Source organism: Martes martes (genome assembly GCF_963455335.1).
Source record: "Martes martes genome assembly, chromosome: 16".
Lineage (NCBI taxonomy): Eukaryota > Metazoa > Chordata > Mammalia > Carnivora > Mustelidae > Martes > Martes martes.
The window spans coordinates 21,794,383-21,814,007 of NC_137904.1; positions in this window are offsets into that span (position 1 = coordinate 21,794,383).

A 19,625-nucleotide genomic window follows, 5' to 3' on the forward strand; every position below is an offset into this window, starting at 1 on the left:
TCAATTGTGAAATTTTACCCATCTAACAACATAATTACAATAACTGTGGTATTTCCTTCTTTCAGAGCCAGGCATTTCAAGGCCTTTCTTGAACTATGATTGAACCCTAATACGACTAGTCAAGAGTTAATTAATTTCTCTGTCAAATATTTATTGAGCAACTACAGTATGTCAGAGCCAGATGCTGGTAAGATAGAGATCAGATACAGTCTCTGATAGAGATATTCAGGTATGATATGAGAGAAACCTCATTCAACCTGAGGAGGAGAAAAGGAGAAGAAAAGCTGAAGGGGAGAGGAGGAATTCTGGGCAGAAGGAGGAGCAAGCCCAGAAAACTGCAAGGCCTGAGAACACTTACTCCATGTTCTGAGGACTGGGTGCAGATCAAGCTTACGGATGTGAAGGTGCTCACAGGTGTGGAAGTGACCTGACAGGACATAAGCCAGAGAAGCAGGACCAGAACCCGAAAAGCCTCACAAGCCAGGGTCTGGGGAACACATAATAGAGAAGACCATGGGGAGCCATGGATGGATTGTAAACCAGGTAGATTTTAATTTTGAAAAATCCCCTTGACCCTAACATAGAGAATGGAGTGGAAGGCCTAGGGCTTGAGACCAAGAAACTCGTGAGGAAGATACAATCCAAGAGGATGATGCCTTTAACCTTCAAAGGCGATGCCCGTGGAAGCAGAGAGAAGGAAATGGATGTGAAAGACTTTCGGGAGAGGAAGTATATAAGGTCTGGTGGCCGAGAGAGAGGACTGTAGGCTGACTCCAAGTTACAGCCTAAGCAACTTTTGCAGGTGTTCACCAAGATATAGGAGAGAAGAGAGCTCAGGCTTAGGTGATGATGATGACTTTAGCACAGTCACTGTGACTGGTGCTATAAATGCCTCGTTTGGTTGAGTCCACATCATACACAGCAGCGTAACTCATCAGGAACAGAAGCCCCCACTTGGTACAGAGACCACTTCCTCCTGGGGAGTGCTTAATCATTATGTGATGCACTTTTACAATAATCCAAATCAAAGAAACCCCAGGGGACATGTTAAGCTCTAATCAAATATTTCCTTTTCTACTATTTTTGCTCTCCTTTGAAACCTCTTCCTGCCACCTCACTCCCGCAGCCTCACCTAGGGAAGCAGCCTTGAAATGTAAATAAATAAGCTTGAGGGCAGTGAGACAATGTGATATGACTTGAGCCTGAGCCCTCCCAGGAATCCTCAGACCTCTCTCAGGTCTAGAGCCTCCGGTCCTAGCAGGTACACTGTGCCAGTTGCTAAAAGTGAAACCTGACCCTGGCCACGGCTCACTGGAGGAGAAACCTCCAGCTACATACCTCTAGCTGGCCCAGAGAAGTCTTGAATCTTGTGACAAGTGTCCCTTTCCTCCTCCCCCACAGGGAAAGTGCTGGCCTCACAAATGAAGGAAGTTAGGAAAAGCTTGAAGGTGAAAAGGCTTCCTGTTCACAAAAGCAGAGCGGTAAAGACCTGGACTTTTCAAAACAAGACAGAGCTGTTGGATGGCCTTGTTGACTTTGGTGATCACTTTCTTTAAAAGACTTGAAGGTAATTGAAGAACAGCATAAACCATGAACTTGTAAATGTCACATTGCCTGACACAAACACCCATAAACTTACAAATTCAGTTTGATAGAGGTTTATGGAGCACCCACTCTAGTGAAAGATCTGCTTTGCTGGGCACAGGAGGACTGGAAGATGAATGAGATTCTCTTCTCCCAGGAGGCCAGAGTCTAGTGAGGAAGATAGAACATAGACAGGACAGTGTATACCCATAGGGCCAGAGCTATGCAAAGGCACTGTGCTAAACCCTTTCTGTTGGCTGATGCATTTAATCCTCACAACTATCCTGAAGAAGGTACTACTATCATTCCCATTTCAAAGATAAAAAGACTGAGGCACAAGGTCTCACAGCTGACAAGCCACAGATCTAGCGCTCAAACCCGTGGAGTCTGGCTTCAGAGTCTGTATGTTTAACCTCTGTAATAAAACTGCTTTTGTGTAGTGAACTAAAATGAAACAAAACAACAACAAATGCTATTGGAACACAGGAAAAGGCAACTAATTGTGATGAGTCAGAGAAATTTTCACCAATACTGTCAGATCATGAACCAAGCTGAAATCCTAGATCAACCATTTCCTAGGTGGTTTTTTGTTTTTTGTTGTTGTTCTTGTTGTTGTTGTTTTTTTTTTTTTAAGATTTCATTCATTTATTTGACAGAGAGAGAGAAGGAACACAAGCAGGGGGAGTGGGAGAGAGAGAAGCAGGCTTCATGCTGAGCAGGGAGCCTGATGCGGGGCTCGATCCCAGGACTCTGGAATCATGACCTGAGCCGAAGGCAGACACTTAATGACTGAGCCACCTAGGCACCCCACCCCCCAGCTGTTTTAAACATGATAAAGTTATTTCTGTTTTCTGATAATTAAATGAAACAATGCATGTATAATATTTATGGCATAGTTTGCATATTACAAGCTTTCAGAGATCATTTTTTTTTAATAATAATAAGAAATCTCAAATAGGAAAAAAAAAAGGAAAAAGGGGCACTCTAGGCAGAGGGACCGGCAAGGGTAGAGGGATAGCGGCAGGTTGTGAATGGTGGCTAGAATATAAGATGTGTTGAGAGGAGCTGTGAAGGCAGGCTGGGGCCAGATGGTGAAAGGACTTCAGTACTATGCTGGGGGGTTTTGCTTTATTGCACAGGAAATGGGAAACTTACAGAGCTGCTTCTGAGGGGAGTGGTGTGGATTACATCTTTGTTCTAGCAAGAGAATTGCAGGGGCTGTGTGGGGAGGGCTAAAGAGTAGTTACCGTCTGGACAAGAGCTGTCTGGCAAGCTTTGTGAGGTTAGAAAGCAAAAGATAAATTAGAAAGATGTTTGGGTTGTTGGATTGACAAGATTGAACAACTGCGTGGGTAAGAGGGAAGAAAAAGAAGAAAAAGATGACTTCACAAGCTAACGAGAGCGCCCAGATGGATGGCCTTGCCATGGTCCAAGACAAGGAAGGCAGTAGAAAATCTCTTTAAGATGAGGATGAAATTGAATTGATCTTTGGATTTAGCAATGCGCAGGTTCCTGGTAACCTTTGTAAGACCAGCTGTAGCAGAGTGGTGCAGGAAAAACCAGAATGGACAGGGTTCAAGAGAGACTAGGAGCGGGCGCCTGGCTGGCTCAGTCCTTAAGAGTCTGCCTTCGGCTCAGGTCATGATCCAGGGGTCCTGGTTTGAAGCCCTGCATCGGGCTCTCTGCTTGGTGGGGAGCCTGCTTCTCCCTCTTCCTCTGTTCCCCCTGCGTGTGTTCTGTCATTCTCTCTGTCAAATAAATAAATAATACTTGGGAATGGGTTTGTTTTTTGTTTTTAAGGTGGGAGAAATTATAGGTTGTTTGTGTGCTAATGGGAATGATCTAGTAAAGAGGGAAAATCTGATGATACAATAGGGCGGAAAATGGCTGAAGTCACAGGATCTAATCCACCAGCGGAAGGGCTGGCCTTCGGTAGGAGCACGGATCCTTGATCTGTAGTCACCCAGAATACACGGGCATAGGTACAAGTAAGTGGGTAGGCGAGGTGGAGTGCTAGTGGATATTCTCTGATTGCTTCTCTTTTCTTTTTCTTTCTTTCTTTCTTTTTTTTTTTTTAAGATTTTATTTATTTATTTGACACAGAGAGATCACAAGTAGGCAGAGAGACAGGCAGAGAGAGAGGAGGAAGCAGGCTCCCTGCTGAGCAGAGAGCCCGATGCGGGGCTTCATCCCAGGACCCCGAGATCATGACCTGAGGTGAAGGTAGAGGCTTAACCCACTGAGCCCCCCAGGCGCCTCTTTCTTTCTTTCTTTCTTTTAAGATTTTATTTATTTATTTGACAGAGACAGACACAGCAAGAGGGGGAATACAAGCAGGGGGAGTGGGAGAGAGAGAAGCAGGCTTCCCACCAAGCAGGGAGCCCAATGTGGGGCTCGATTCCAGGACCCTGGGATCATGACCCGAGCCCAAGGCAGAAGCTTAACGACTGAGCCCCCCAGGCGCCTCTTTCTTTCTTTCTTTCTTTTAAGATTTTATTTATTTGACAGAGACAGACACAGCAAGAGGGGGAATACAAGCAGGGGGAGTGGGAGAGAGAGAAGCAGGCTTCCCACCAAGCAGGGAGCCCAATGTGGGGCTCGATTCCAGGACCCTGGGATCATGACCCGAGCCCAAGGCAGAAGCTTAACGACTGAGCCACCCAGGTGCCCTGCTTCTCTTAATGAAATGGGAAATAAGGCCATCAGCAGAGAGTAAGGATGTTATAGTAGGTGTCAGAAGTTCGAGAAAAGACAGGAAGGTGGGAGAGAGAAATGGAGAATAATAATAGTTTTCAGTCATTGATACTTATTTTTTTATTATGTTTTTTAGTCATTAATACGTAATAGGGACCAGCTGTTTTTATCATGTCCTCTATACCTCAAAGCTAATGGGACATGGAACAGAAGGGTTTCTTTGTTTGTTTGTTTGTTGAGGAGATCATCTGGGAGCCTAAAAAGTATAGTTAGAGTCCAAAGAATTGGGTTCTGAAAAGCCAGCTTGAAGGGATGGGGGGCCCCTGAGAAGATGACCGTAGACAAGAGAAAGACTGGATCACAGTTACATTCTCCATTTCATTTGAATTTTGCTCCATGCCCAAGTTCCTCTAGTGTTAACTCACCCAGACAAGTGACCACTTGCTCTTGGTTGCCTCTGCAAGAGTATGTCCGATCCTAGCACCTTGCAGGCCAAGAAACACGCACGAGTAAGAGATTAAGTCATCTCATTCTGACCCAAAGTAACCATCTGAAAGCAAACTTGGGATTGGAAAGAAAGACATGATGTCAATACCTAGCAAATTGGTGTAACCATATCACCTTAAACGTGCTTTCATGTATGTTATTTCATTCATGTGCACAACAACTCTTTAGGGGTAGCAGGGCAGCCTAAAAAGTTTCTAGATTTAAGCTGCCACTAACCAGCTCAGACAAGTCCCCTAGCTAGACACATGGCAGAGCTGGGAACTCCAGCCCTATCTGCAAAATCTTTCCAGAGCTCCTGCCGTCACACCCTGGGGCTCCTTTCATTCAGCCCACTCTGAGCTGTCCGTACTTGGTGTGCGCATCTGACCTACAAAAAGAGAGTTTGAAAGAAATAAGCAACCAAGTCTAAAACAGAAGTTGAAATGTATGTTGGTGAAAACTGTTTGAAGACTGTGGGAAAATGGGGTGCCTGGGTGACTCAGTTGGTTTAGCCACTGCCCTTGGCTCAGGTCATGATCCTGGAGTCCCGGGATTGAGTCCTGCCTCAGGATCCCTGCTCAGCGGGGAGGCTGCTTCTCCCTTTGACCCTCCTCCTTCTCATGTTCTCTCTCTCTCTCTCTCTCATTCTCTCTCTCTCTCAAGTAAATAAAATCTTAAATCTCTCTCAAATACATAAAATCTTAAAAAGAAGAATGTGGAAAACCAATTTTATCGGGTTAGTCGTTATTAACAAAGAAGTGAAAGGCATTTTTCAGGTGACCAGACACATGGTTAGTGCCTGTGGAGGAATTAACTGGAGAATTAACTGAGGGCCGTAGACACGTCCACTTAAAGAAGAATTAGAGAAACTGACAAAAATGTGCCTACAAGAGACGAGGATGAAGAAAACATGAAGCAATATCCAATTCAAATTTTCACAAATGTGCTGCTGTTGTTCCCAGCAGCAAAACACAAGAACGATTTAATTTCTGGAGGGGAATTTTTAAAAAGGGAATGAAGCCTCAAGATGGGTGAAGTAAGAAAATTTTGAGAGAAGATTTGGCCACATCCGTTCTTGCAGATGCTGTTGGTTCACTGCGCAGATCCTCTTTACCAAGCCAGCATATCCATCCCCTAGCTGCTGTTACTCCTGCACCCTTTTCTGGAAGATTTTTTCCTTAGCTGACAGGAAATGCTTTGCCCAGAAATCCCTGTCAAGTTACACACACGGCCTGTATGCCCCTCCCCGCTCCTCACTCCACTATCCCACCAGGGTCATAGATGCAGGGTCCCTTGCCTCTGGATGGGAAAACTTAGGAGCAATTTATGACCCAGAGCTTTATGTGGAATCAGGCTAAGTAAGAGTTCTTTCATCTTTATTTAGCTTCTTCCTCTATCTTGCCTTCCTTTAATCCCTTATAGGTTTCTCCTGAGGGCACTTCCTCAGTAAATCATTCATCCAAGAATCCCTGCCCCAGACTATGCTTCTAGAAAATCTGCTTTAAGATCACCCAGATAGGGTGTAACACCACAGAACTTCTCTCTGTGAGTTAGATGGAATCCATTTTGCTTTATGTTTTTGTTGTTGTTTGTTTTTTGTTTTTGTTTTCATAGAGTTTGCTCTTACGTCCTTGGAGTCTGTATCTTCCCGGGCCAAAGAGAAATGAAACATGTTGATTGAAATCGCTTTCAATTTACCTTGGTTAGGTAGGCCTGTTCTTTAAATTTTACTTAGACGTGTTTCTAGGTTGTAGAAATGCTGCTGCCCAATCATAATGCCACCACAGTGATTCGGCTCTGTATTTCAAAACAAAACAAAACAAAACGAAACAAAAGACAACAACTCACTATTAGCCAGCACCAAATGGACAGAAGTTCTAGTCTCATGAGGTAGAAAGGGAGGGAAGCAAGTATCAAATACCTTCAGTTATACATATGAGAAAACCTGACTCATTCTAACTTGAATAATAAATGGAATTTATTGGCTCATATAACTGAGAAGTCTGCATTGAGGCATAGCTTTACCCTGAGACTAAATTGGTCACCAAGCACCTGCCTTCTGCAATGTTCACTTTATTCTAAGTTTGTCTCCCTTTGTGGTCCCATGGGGGCTGTCCGAAGCTCCCCCACATCCCATTTCTCATTCACACTCAGCAAGAAACAGGATGCCCTTGTCCTCTTAATATTGCTGAGTTTCATTTGGATTGGATCAGCTTAGGTCACATGGCCACCCCTGAACCAATCACTACAGGCGAGATGGAGTACACTGATTGGCTTAACTTAGGCTATGCACTCCATAGCTGGTGCCCCGAACAGAATCTGATCCCAGGCACTGCCTGGATCCCCGAATGGAAACCAGGGCCTATGGCAAAAAGTAAGAGGAGAATGGAAGCTGGGAAGACAACCAACCTATACCAACCTGCATCACCATACTAGCACTGGAACACTTTACTCTCTCAATGTTTATGAGGTATATCTATGTGCCCTGTCCTGCGGGGGTGGTGGGGGGTGGGGGGAAGCACGTAAGTAAGTGTGTATGAGACAGAAGGAAGGAAGAAGGAAGAGGAAGTGCCGTAATGCAGTGAATTAAGCAACATGGTGGAATGTGTAAGAAATACGTGAATAAGTAACCGTGTGAATAGGCAGTGCTTGTAACTAACACCCGTGTGAGTGTTAGAGCTTACAATGTGCTTTCCGTACAGTCCGTCTTGCTCATCCCCACAATTTGAAGAGGAACACTTGTCCTCATTTCTGGCTCTCCAATATCTAGATCCCGTCCCTTCTTTTAGGGAATCTTCCACCTTCATGAGTCCTGCTGGGAGGCGGGAACTTCTCCCATTCCACAGGCTGAACATGCCAGGTGCTTGCTCTCCCGGGACCTTGGCCCACAGCCTGGGCTTGGCCAAGCAGGTGAACCTGAGACGCACTTTGAATTGTGACACAAAGAGGCAGAGACTGTGGGAAATTCATTCTGACCGCAGTGGAGTGAGCGTGGCCGCAACCCATAGTTTCCAGGTGAGGGAGCAAACAGGACACCGCACTCTGAGTGCCAGGGCTTGTGGCAGGGTAAGCCACAGCAGGTGGTACTTGGTGACAGTAGGAGCAGTTCCCCTAGTTCTGCTGCTTGCTTTGGGGCATTGTGACTCTCCAGGGAGAATCTCGGGTTTTCCAGGCCTCCTAGCAATTCCACGAACAAACCAATATCCTTTTAATAAATTCATCTTCAACCAGAATAATTTCTGTGGCTGCAACTTTTGAAATACAACCCTTTGGGGTCAGTTTGTTGTTGTTGTTATTGTTTTGGTGGTTTTTGTTTGTGTGTTTGGTGTTTTTTTTGTTTGTTTTTTTGAGAGAGCAACAGAGGGAGAGAGACTGGTGGGGAGGGGCAGAGGGTGAGGGAGAAGCGGGCTTCCCACCGAGCAGGGAGCCGGATGTGGGACTCGATTCCAGGACCCTGAGATCCCGACCTTAGCCAAAGGCAGATGCTTAACGGACTGAACCACCCAGGCATCCCTGGGGTCAGTTTTATTGTCCTCATTTTTCAGGTGAGAATACAGGGTCTGAGAGATTAAGTAACTGGTGACCAGAACGATCTTCCAGCCAGTTTCTTCAGTACATGCCTCATTCATAGGTAATGGACAAACTGGGAAAGGCTTCTTTGATCCCCAAACAGTCCTTCACTTTCCCCACATGTCTAGTGCCTGAAATATACCATTAGAGAGGGGTTCCTTGGAGTCTGAAAGGCTTTTCTCTCAATTCATAGGCAACATGTCACGGATCTTGCAATCTTAGCTCAGACCAGGGGTGGGGCAGCAAAGGTGGGGATTCTTACCTTAGAAAGGACTCAGCTAACAGCTGCTTGAGAGCTGGGCCCATGAGAGTGGAATATAGGTGCGTGGGACAGGAGAAGGAGAGAAATACTAAGAATAGGGTTGCTGTGTGACTGGAGCCAAAAACAGACTTTGCCCCCACATTTCTATGGAGGATCTTTGGCTTGGCTGGCTTGGCTGCTTAGTCTGCTGGGGTAAAGAGTGGAGATGTCAGCAAAGGAAGCCCCAGGAAACACGGGATTATTTGATGCTGATGGTTCTCAACTCTGGTCACCCTTTAGAATCACCTAGGGAACTTACACAAAGCACAAGTGTAAGGGGAATGGGGGATGGCTGCTTGACGGAGCTAGGGTTTCCTTTTGGGGTGATGAAAATATTGTGGAACTGGGTAAAGCTGACGGTAGCACAACGTTGTGAATGTTCTAAATGCCATCGAATTGTGCACTTTAGGGGCACCTGGGTGGCTCTGTTGGTTAAGCGTCTGACTTTGGCTCAGGTTATGATCTTGGGGTCCTGGGAATGGCCCGCATTGGGCTCCCCACTCAGCAGGGAATGTGCTTCTTCCTCTCTCTCTCCCCTTGCTCATGCTCTGTTTCTGTCTCTCTATCCCAAATAAATAAAATCTTTTTTTCAAAAAAAGAGTCGTACACTTTAAAATGATTAAATGATTTATTTTAAGCCTCTGACTCTTGATCTCAGCTGAGGTCTTGGTCTCAGGGTCGTGAGTTCAGGTTCTGTATTGGGCTCCATGCCAGCCCTGGAGCCTACCTAAAAAGAAATAAAACAAAATTATTAATTTTATGTTATGTGAATTGTGCCTCCATTAAAATTTTAAAAAGATACTAGTGCCCTAAGAGGGGAGAGGGTAATAAAGGGCATGTATGAGGGTGGAGATTCTCAGAGAAAAAAGGAAAATTGGAGGAAGCTCTTAAGAAGTGAGACTTCAGGCATGCCTGGGTGGCTCAGTGTGTTAACCCTCTGCGTTCGACTCAGGTCATGACCTCAAGGTCCTGGGATCGAGCTCAGGTCATGATCTCAGGGTCCTGGAATTGAGCCCCGCATCAGGCTCTCTGCTTAGCAGGGAGCCTGCTTCCCCCTCTCTGCCTGCCTCTTTGCCTACTTGTGATCGCTCTCTGTCACATAAATAAATAAAATCTTTCAAAAAAAAAAAAAAAGAAGTGAGACTTTAGGAGAGAGAATACGTGCTCTGTAATGGTAAGGTCAATTGTAAAGCAAAATGTAGAGTTAACCATACTTTACTTTTCAAGGCTTTTATGGGATTTGGATTCAGATTTCTCTTGGATGTGATTCTGTGCTGGGAAAGGGCTAACTATAGCCTAGTTTTTTGGGGATAATACCTTATACCTATTTTACAGGTTTACCCAAGGAGGGCCCTTGATTCTAGCCACACATTCGAACAGGACCAGGTGCTCTCTTGCCCAGATGTGGTAAGGAATGCCCAGATCCAAAGACACCCTCCAAAAAAAGAGCAAGTAACTGAGATTATGTACTCTTGCATAAAGACCTCAGAGCACAACCCACACCCCCCTAACCAGAAAAGTAGTCAGTTACCAGGGAGGCTCCGGCAGCCAGCAATTCCAGCCTCTAATTTTGATGAAAATACTTGCCGAGACTGAATTGGCACAAACAACGCACATTCACACCCAGCCAGCTGGACTCCATCTCAAGAGTACACGATAAAGCTCCAGAAGGTGAAGAGATTGATGCTATTTATGGGAACAATCTGCAGTCATCTTTCTGTTATAGGTCTGGGTGGAAATGGCACAAGGGAGTATAAGGAGCTATAAGGAGACAGCAGCTACCAAAATGCCGTAAGCCTACAAAGGGGCCAAATCTCCCAGGAGACCCCCAGTGCCGGGGACACAGAACAAGGCAGTGGGTTTGCAAAATGACCCTTGTAAGAAGCAATTAGCAGCTCATATACTCACTAGAGAAGGGAACCACTTTTCACAGCACCCAAAAAAAGGAACAAGAAGACAACGAAGCCAGAGAAAGTAAGGTGAACTCATCCAACCAAAGCAAAGACAGAAGGAGTGGAAATTACAGCCAATCTCTAAGGACACCGGAGCGGATGTTTCCAGCAGATTCTCAAATGCTGCTTCCCAATACCACCCCACCCCTCACTCTCATCTTTGCCTCTTTCCCGGCATTCTGTTCTGCAGATATCCCATCCATTAGTTCATTCAACAGACCTTGACTAAGCGCGGTCTCCATGCTAGACCCAGGACAAGGCTCTGGACATATGGAAGTGAAAAAACACAATTAAGATCAGATTAAGAAAGCCCCCCCCCCCAAGGCCTTAAGCACTGAAAAGATCACGGTGTCGCCTTCCCAGAAGAAAATTCAAAATAAGATTGTTTAAAATGCCACGAAACCTTACATACATGCTCAAATTAAAATACCTTCTTTCTAGATAGAAGGATGACAAAATTCTTGTTATGTTAATTAAACATGAGTGTTTCTCTTGCTTTCAGTTTGGTGATTTGGATGCCTTTTATTTCTTTTTGTTGCCTGATTGCTGAGGCTAGGACTTCTAGTACTGTGTTGAATAGCAGTGGTGATAGTGGACAGCCCTGCCGTGTTCCTGACCTTAGGGGAAAATCTCTCAGTTTTTCCCCATTGAGAATGATATTTGCTGTGGGTTTTTCATAGATGGCTTTTATGATATTGAGGTATGTACCCTATATACCTACACTGTGAAGAGTTTTGCTCAATAAAGGATGTTATACTTTGTCAAATGCTTTTTCAGCATTTATTGAGAGTATCATATGGTTCTTGTTCTTTCTTTTATTAATGTGTTGTATCACATTGATGGATTTGTGGATGTTGAACCAACCTTGCAGCCCAGGAATAAATCCCACTTGGTTGTGGTGAAGAATCCTTTTAATGTACTGTTGGATCCTATTGGCTAGTATTTTGGTGATAATTTTTGCATCCATGTTCACCAAGGATATTGGTCTGTAATTCTTCTTTTTGATGGGGTCTTTGTCTGGTTTTGGGATCAAGGTAATGCTGGCCTCATAAAATAAGTTTGGAAGTGTTCCTTCCATTTCTGTTTTTGGAAGAGTTTCAGGAGAATAGGTATTAATTGTTCTTTAAATGTTTGGTAGAATTTCCCCTCGGAGGCCATCTGGCCCTGGGCTCTTGCTTTTTGGGAGATTTTTGATGACTGCTTCAATCTCCTAAGTGGTTATGGGTCTGTTCAGGTTTTTATTTCTTCCTGGTTCAGTTTTGATAGTTTATATGTCCCTAGGAATGTTTCCATTTCTTCAAGATTGTCAAATTTGCTGGTGTATAATTGTTTGTATTTCTTTGCTTTTGGTTTTGATCTCTCCTTTTTCATTCATGATTTTATTAATTTGGGTCCTTTCTCTTTTCTTTTTGATAAGTCCGGCCAGGGGGTTATCAATTTTATTAATTCTTTCAAAGAACCAGCTCCTAGTTTCGTTGATTTGTTCTACTGTTCTTTTGGTTTCTATTTCATTGATTTCTGCTCTGATCTTTATTATTTTCTTCTCCTGCCGGATTTAGGCTTTCTTTGCTGTTCTTTCTCCAGCTCCTTTAGGTGTAGGGTTAGATTGTGTACTTGAGACCTTTCTTGTTTCTTGAGAAAGGCTTATATTGCTATATACTTTCTCTCAGGACCACCTTTGCTGTGTCCCAAAGATTTTGAACAGTTGTGTTTTCATTTTCATTTCTTTCCATGATTTTTTTCAATTCTTCTTTAATTTCCTGGTTGACCCATTCATTCTTTAGTAGGATGCTCTTTAGCCTCCATGTATTTGAGTTCTTTCCAACTTTCTTCTTGTGATTGAGTTCTAGCTTCAGAGCATTGTGGTCCGAAAATATGCGGGGAATTATCCCAATCTTTTGGTACCGGTGGAGACCTGATTTGTGACCCAGGATGTGATCTATTCTGGAGAATGTCCCATGTGCACTAGAGAAGGATGTGTATTCTGTTGCTTTGGGATGAAATGTTCTGAATATATCTGTGATATCCAGCTGGTCCAGTGTATCATTTAAAGTCTTTTATATCCTTGTTGATCTTTTGCTTACATGATCAGTCCATTTCAGTGAGGGGGGTGTTAAAGTCCCCTACTATTAATGTATTATTGTCGATGTGTTTCTTAGATTTTATTATTAATTGGTTTATATAACTGGCTACTCCTTTGTTAGGGACATAGATATTTAAAATTGTTAGATCTTCTTGTTGAACAGACTCTTTAATATGATATAGTGTCCTTCCTCATCTCTTATTATAGTCTTTGTTTTAAAATCTAATTTATCTGATATAAGGACTGCCATCCCAACTTTCTTTTAATGTCGATTTACATGGTAAATTGTTTTCCACCCCCTCACTTTAAATCTGGTGATGTCTTTGGGTCTAAAATGAGTTTCTTGCAGACAGTATATTGATGGGTCTTGTTTTTTTATCCTTTCTGATACCCTGTGTCTTTTGAGCAGGGCATTTAGCCCATTTACATTTAGGTCTATTCAGTAACTATTGAAAGATATTAATTTAGTGCCATTGTACTGCCTGTAAGTTGCCTGTTACTATATATTCTCTCTGTTCCTTTCTGGTCTGTTACTTTTAGGCTCTCTTTGCTTAGAGAACCCCTTTCAGTATTTCCTGTAGGACTGGTTTGGTGTTTACAAATTCTTTGTTTTTCTTTGTCGTGGAAGCTTTTTATTTCTCCTTCTATTTTCAATGACAGGCTATCTGGATATAGTATTCTTGGCTGCATATTTTTCTCATTTAGTGCCCTGAATATATCATGCCAGTCCTTTATGGCCTGCCAGGTCTCTGTGGATATGTTTGCTGCCAATCTAGTATTTCTACCATTATATATTACAGACCTCTTGTCCCAAGCTGCTTTCAGGATTTTCTCTTTGTCACCGAGACTTGTAAGTTTTATTACTAGATGACGGGGTGTTGACCTGTTTTTATTGATTTTGAGGGGCGTTCTCTGGATTTTGATTCTTGTTCCTGTATTTTGATGCTTGTTCCCTTCACCAACTTAGGGAACTTCTCTGTTATAATTTGCTCTAATATGCCTTCTGTCCCTCTCCCTCTTTCTACTTCTGGGATTCCAATTATTCTAATATTGTTTCATCTATGGTATCACTTATCTCTTAAATTCTCCTCTTGTGGTCCAGTAGTTGTTTGTCTCTCTATTTCTCAGCTTCTTTATTATCCATCATTTGGTCTTCTATATCACTAATTCTGTCTTCTGGCTCATTTATCCTAGCAGTAGGAGCCTCCATTTTTTATTGCACCTCATTAATAGCTTTCTTTAATTTCAACTTGATTAAATTTTAGTTCTTTTATTTCTCCAGAAAGGGATTTTATTTCTCCAGAAAAGGATTCTCTAGTATCTTGCATGTTTTTTGGGGGGCCACCTAGCACCTTGATAATCGTCATTCTGAACTCTAGTTCTGACATATTACTAATGACTGTATTGATTAGGTCCCTAGCTGTTGGTACTGCCTCTTGTTCATTTTTTTTTTTGAGGTTTTTCCACCTTGTTATTTTATCCAGATAAGAATAGATGAATGAGAGAACAAAATACTAAAAGGTTAGTAACAACCCCAGAAAGATACATAATAACCAAATCAGAAGAGACCTGAAACCAGGGGTAGAAGAAAGGAGGATAAAAAGAAGGAAAAAAATATGTATATACATATATATGCATATATATTTGCCTGGTGGATAGAACAGCCACACACTTGATTTTGGGTGTATTTTGGTCTGTTAGAAGAAAGTACCTCCCAAAATTATAAAGAAAGAAAAATTTATATGTATACAAAAATACAGGTAAACACGATGAAGGGATGGAGAATGATGAATGATGAAAATTTTAAAAAGATTCTAAAAAAGGAATTGATAAGATAAAAAGTTGGTTAAAAAAAAAAGAGAGAGGTTAAGAATGTGATCTGGCTGGAGATTAGAACAAAGCCATGTGGTAGGTTTAGGGTATATTTTGATCTATTAGAATGAACTGTATCCCAAAATTTTAAAGAAAGAAAAACCTATCTGTATACAAAAAATAAGGTTAAATATGATGAAGGAATAGAATATGACTATAACAATGAAATTTTAAAAAGATTTTTAAAAAGGTATTTGCCCGAGGCGGAATTACACCACCCTTGCCAGGGGCCAGGCTGAGCAATCTGCGCGGTTTTGCTCTCAGTAGCTTTTGTTCCCTGAACACTTTCCATACTGCTTTGGAGGACGGGAATGAAGATGGCAGCCTCAAATCTCCCGCTGGAGGAGCTGAGAGCTTAGGGCCCCACTCTCAGTGCACCCTCAGAGAAAAGCAGTCAATCTCTCCTGTCTCCCTGGTCTCCGGCAGCACTCTGTGCTCCCCCGGCCTGTGACCAAGCATTTCTATCTTTGGCACACGGCCCTGTTTGGAGTCTCCAAACCCAGCAGAAACCTGCAGCGTGCTCCTGCACCGCTCCTCCTGGAGGTGGAAGGTGAGTCTCCCAAATCTGCCACTTGTGGGGTCTCTGCTCAAAGAGCAATGGCCAGACTCTGGCTCGGATCATGGTTTAAGGTAACCCAGAGCTGAAAGCCCCCTCCTCAGCTCCATCTCTGTAGTCTGCTTCCCTGCTCTGATAATTGGGGGCTCTGCCACACTCACACACCCCTGGTCTTTTCTGTGACCCCATGAGTCCTGAGACCACACTATCCCTGCAAGGGCTCCACCCCCCACCCTCCCGACCCCCTGCTTAGCCTCTGGAGGAGAGACGTCCCTCAGTGGAGCAGACTTCTAAAAGTTCCAATTTTGTTGCTCCACTCCTTGCTGGGAGCCGGCCCCTTCCCCACAGTCTCTCTTCCCATGTATTGCCTCAGATTCACCTTTCTGCACATCCTACCCTCCAGAAAGTGGTTGCTTTTCTGTTCCTTGAATTACTTCTCTTCATGTCTTTGATCTCCTGTTGAGTTTGTAGGTTTGATAACTGTCTAGCCGAACTCCTGGGACCTGCTGATATTTAGGTCTCCTATTCCTCTGCCATATTGCTCCTCCTCCCATCTCTGGGCATTTTCCCTGCCCTTTAAAAGCTCATGGGGAAATGACTCTTACTTTTCTAGCCATCATGACTGCTCTTCTCTTTCCCAATTTCTGGTAGTCATCATGATTGTTAATGAGTGAAAGGAAGATGGGGTGGGAACAAGGGAAGAATTGGTATTCGAAAAAGAACCAACCTGCTTATTGACAAAATCCCACAAAAGCCCACAAAATCATTGGTCTCTTTCATCAGGATACTGAATGAGCTTTTGGTAGTAGTGCTTCAAAGTGTGGAGAAAGTGTGGTTTTTGAGAACACCAAGATATTAGGGAAGCAGAATGGCTTCCATCTTCTCAATCATTTTGTACCTTGAGAATATCTAGAAATATAGAAACTGGGAAGTTATACGACCCCAATCATAAAGATATGGCTTCAGCAAATGTGGGCTTCTTTACCATGGCCTTGAGCACTAGAATTACACGTCACTTCTCAAAGCTGAACTTGGGTAGCAATGGAGCCCAGAGACAAAAGCTTGGGTATAACGTTAAACTAGGCAGGACTTGGTGTATAACAGGTCCAGCAAAAACCAGTATAGGAATGGGCCAAGGCCAGGAAGGAAAAGCGAGTTCCTGAGATGGCTTCTGAGAGCCAAAATAATTAGATTTGGAGCCTGGGAATTGCAGAAAAAGTTTCCAAAGTTAAAAGCTGGACAATGGGAGAGAAAATAAAAGCAGTGATTTGCTGACTGGAGTTGTGTTCTGAAGGCAAGAAGAAGTAGCCAAAGGGGAATATAGGAAGAGAGAATGTTGACATGTTAGCAAGGTGGGGTAGGTTGTTTGTTAGGAGGCCTAGATAGCATTTGGCTACTGGGCCCAAAAGGATGTCATTCAAGTGGCAGTCCCCTCCCAGTGCTTAAGTCATGGCTGGATAGATCGACTCATAGCCGAAAGATGTACAATGAGTTAAGTGTGATTAGAAGTGTCTGGGCTGGGGTGCCTGGGTGGCTCAGTGGTTAAAGCCGCTGCCTTCGGCTCAGGTCATGATCCCGGCGTCCTGGGATCGAGCCCCGCATCGGGCTCTCTGCTCAGCAGGGAGCCTGCTTCCTCCCTTCTCTCTCTGCCTGCCTCTCTGCCTACTTGTGATCTGTCTGTCAAATAAATAAATAAAATCTTTAAAAAAAAAAAAAAAAAAGAAGTGTCTGGGCTATATCTCTGACTTATGGTTGTCAGTCAAGTGAAGAACATGGGCTCCAGGACTTTGGGATCTCATGGCATTAGAAACATCCTTAAAAATCAAGATGAATATATAGATGTGTATTGTTTTACCTGCCTCAAAGAGTACTCAACCTCTTTGGAAACTGCTCTTCCCCATTCCAAACATAGTTATGGTGGAACAGTCCAATCGTACTTTCTCCATTCTACAGCTACAGGACTGGCACACAACCAAGGCTGGTCTCTGCCATAAATATGGCGATTGGTTCAGGGATTGCGTGTACCCCAAGCTAGAATGATCAGTTTCTAACCAGAACTAATGGGAAGATGATTTCTTTTCTGTTCAGGTAGAAGACTATATGGATGAAAGCCTAGACTTGTCTGAAGACAATGTTCCAGTTCAGCGGGGACAAGTGAATTTTGAGAATGAAGCCAACATGTGAATAGAGGCAGAGAGAACAGGTTATACAGAAGTGATCTGGGGGTGGTTTCAATCATTTCTGAGAGCAGCTCCTTCCAACTCTGTGGTCCATGGTTAGCTTGAGGAGGAAATAGAGACTGTTTTCCATTTAAACTAGTTTAAGCTATGTTTTTTATTTGAAGAGTGCTATCCTAGCAAAGCTAATCTGAAATATTCCTTGAAATTGATTGCCTTGGGGAATTGATATAAAGTTGTACAAGCACCATCACACACCAACTAGACTGGTTTAAAAAAATTTTTTAGAGATTTTATTTATTATTTATTTGACAGAGAGAGAGACACACAGCGAGAGAGGGAATACAAGCAGGAGGAGTGGGTGATGGAGAAGCAGGCTTTCCACTAAGCAAGGAGCCCAATGTGGGGCTCAGTCCCAGGACCCTGAGATCATGACCTGAGCCAAAGGCAGATGCTTAACTGACTGAGCCACCAAGGTGCCCCATTGGTTAATTAAAAACAAAACAAAACAAAACAAAAAAAAACTGGCAATACCAAAGGCAAAATTGTACAAAAAATGGAAACTCTCATACATTGCCGGAGAGTATAAGGTAAAATGGTAAAAAATAAAAATAAAACACTTTGGAAAGCTGTTAGGCGTTTTCTAATAAAGTTACCCATACACCTCTCTGATGAGAGCAAATCCACTTCTAGGCATTTATCCAAGAGAAATGGAAAATATATATCCACAAAAAAAGATATACAAGATTGTTCAGAACAGCTTTATGATAGCCCCAAATTGGAAACAACCCAAATGAGAATGAATAAACAAATTGTGTATATTCATACAATGGCATAACACTTAGCAATAGAGGAGAGTGAATTTCAATGTCGCTGAAGCTCAAAAACATTATACTGAGCAAAAGAAGCCAGACGCAAAGGAGTACATACTGTATAATTTCAGTTATTTTAAGTTCTAGAAAGGCAAGATGAATCTATGGTGATAAAAGTCAGAACAGTTGTTGGGGAGGAGAGATTGAAAGGAGGCACAAGGAAACTTTCTGAGATAATAGAGATATTCTGTATTTTGATTCAGGTGACAGTTACATTAATCAATACCTTTTTCAAAGTTCATCAAACAGTTCACTTTAAATCTCTGCATTTTGTTATATGTAAATTATATCTTGATTTTGTTTAAAAGAATGTTTGTATACTCTTGTTCATAGCAGAATTATTCACAGTAGCCAAAGGGTGAAAGCCTTCAAATGTCCATTGACAGAAGAATGGATAAATAAAATATGGTATATACATAATACTGAAGATTATTTATCCCTATATGGGAAGATTGAGGACATCATGCTGAGTGAAATAAGCCAATCACAAAAGGACAAACGTTATATGATTCTACTTAGATAAGGTACCTAGAGTCAAATTCATAGAGACAGGAAGCAGAATGATGGTTACTGAGGGTGAGGGGAGGAGGGAATGGGGAATTGCTCTTTAACTGGGACAGAATCTCAGTCTACAGGGGCACCTGGGTGACTCAGTTGTTAAGCATCTGCCTTTGGCTCAGGTCATGATCCCAGGGTCCTGGGATCGAGCCCCACATTGGGCTCCCTGCTCCACGAGGAGCCTGCTTCCTCCCTCTCCCACTGCTTGTGTTCCCTCTCTCACTGTGTCTCTCTGTCAAATAAATTAATAAAATCTTAAAAAAAAAAAAAAAGAATCTCAGTCTACAAAATAAAAAGTTCTGAAGGGGTACGGAGGTGAGGGCTGCCCAGAGGGTGAATGTATTTAATGTCACTGAACTGTATCCTTAAAATTTGTGAATATGATAAATTTTAAGTTATAAGTATTTTACCACAATTAAAAAAAAAAAAAGAGTACTGAGAAAAGACCACCCACGGATTGACATGAAGTTGTCTGTTGTTTGTTTTGCCAAATAAGCACCCTGAAGAACAGTAACCTGCCATCTACTATCAGTTAGAAGATGATAACTTCATCTTCTTCATAAAAGGAGGTATATTTTTGAAGTTAAAAATGTAAGAAGGAGGGGCGCCTGGGTGGTTCAGTTGGTTAAGCAGCTGCCTGCGGCTCAGTTCATGATCCCAGATCCCTGGGATCCAGTCCTGCATCAGGCTTCCTGCTCAGCGGAGAGCTTGCCTCTCCCTTTCCCTCTGCCTGCTGCTCTGCCTGCTTGTGCTCTCTCTCTCTCTGTCAAATAAAAAAAAAAAAAAAGAAAGAAAGAAGAAGGACACATCCTCAGGATAAAAAAACAGTTCTTTCCCCAAAATGACACTGGGTATGTTCTCCTGTATTATTCTTATACTTTTTATTTCATTACTGGCAAATAAAAAACAAAAACAAAAAC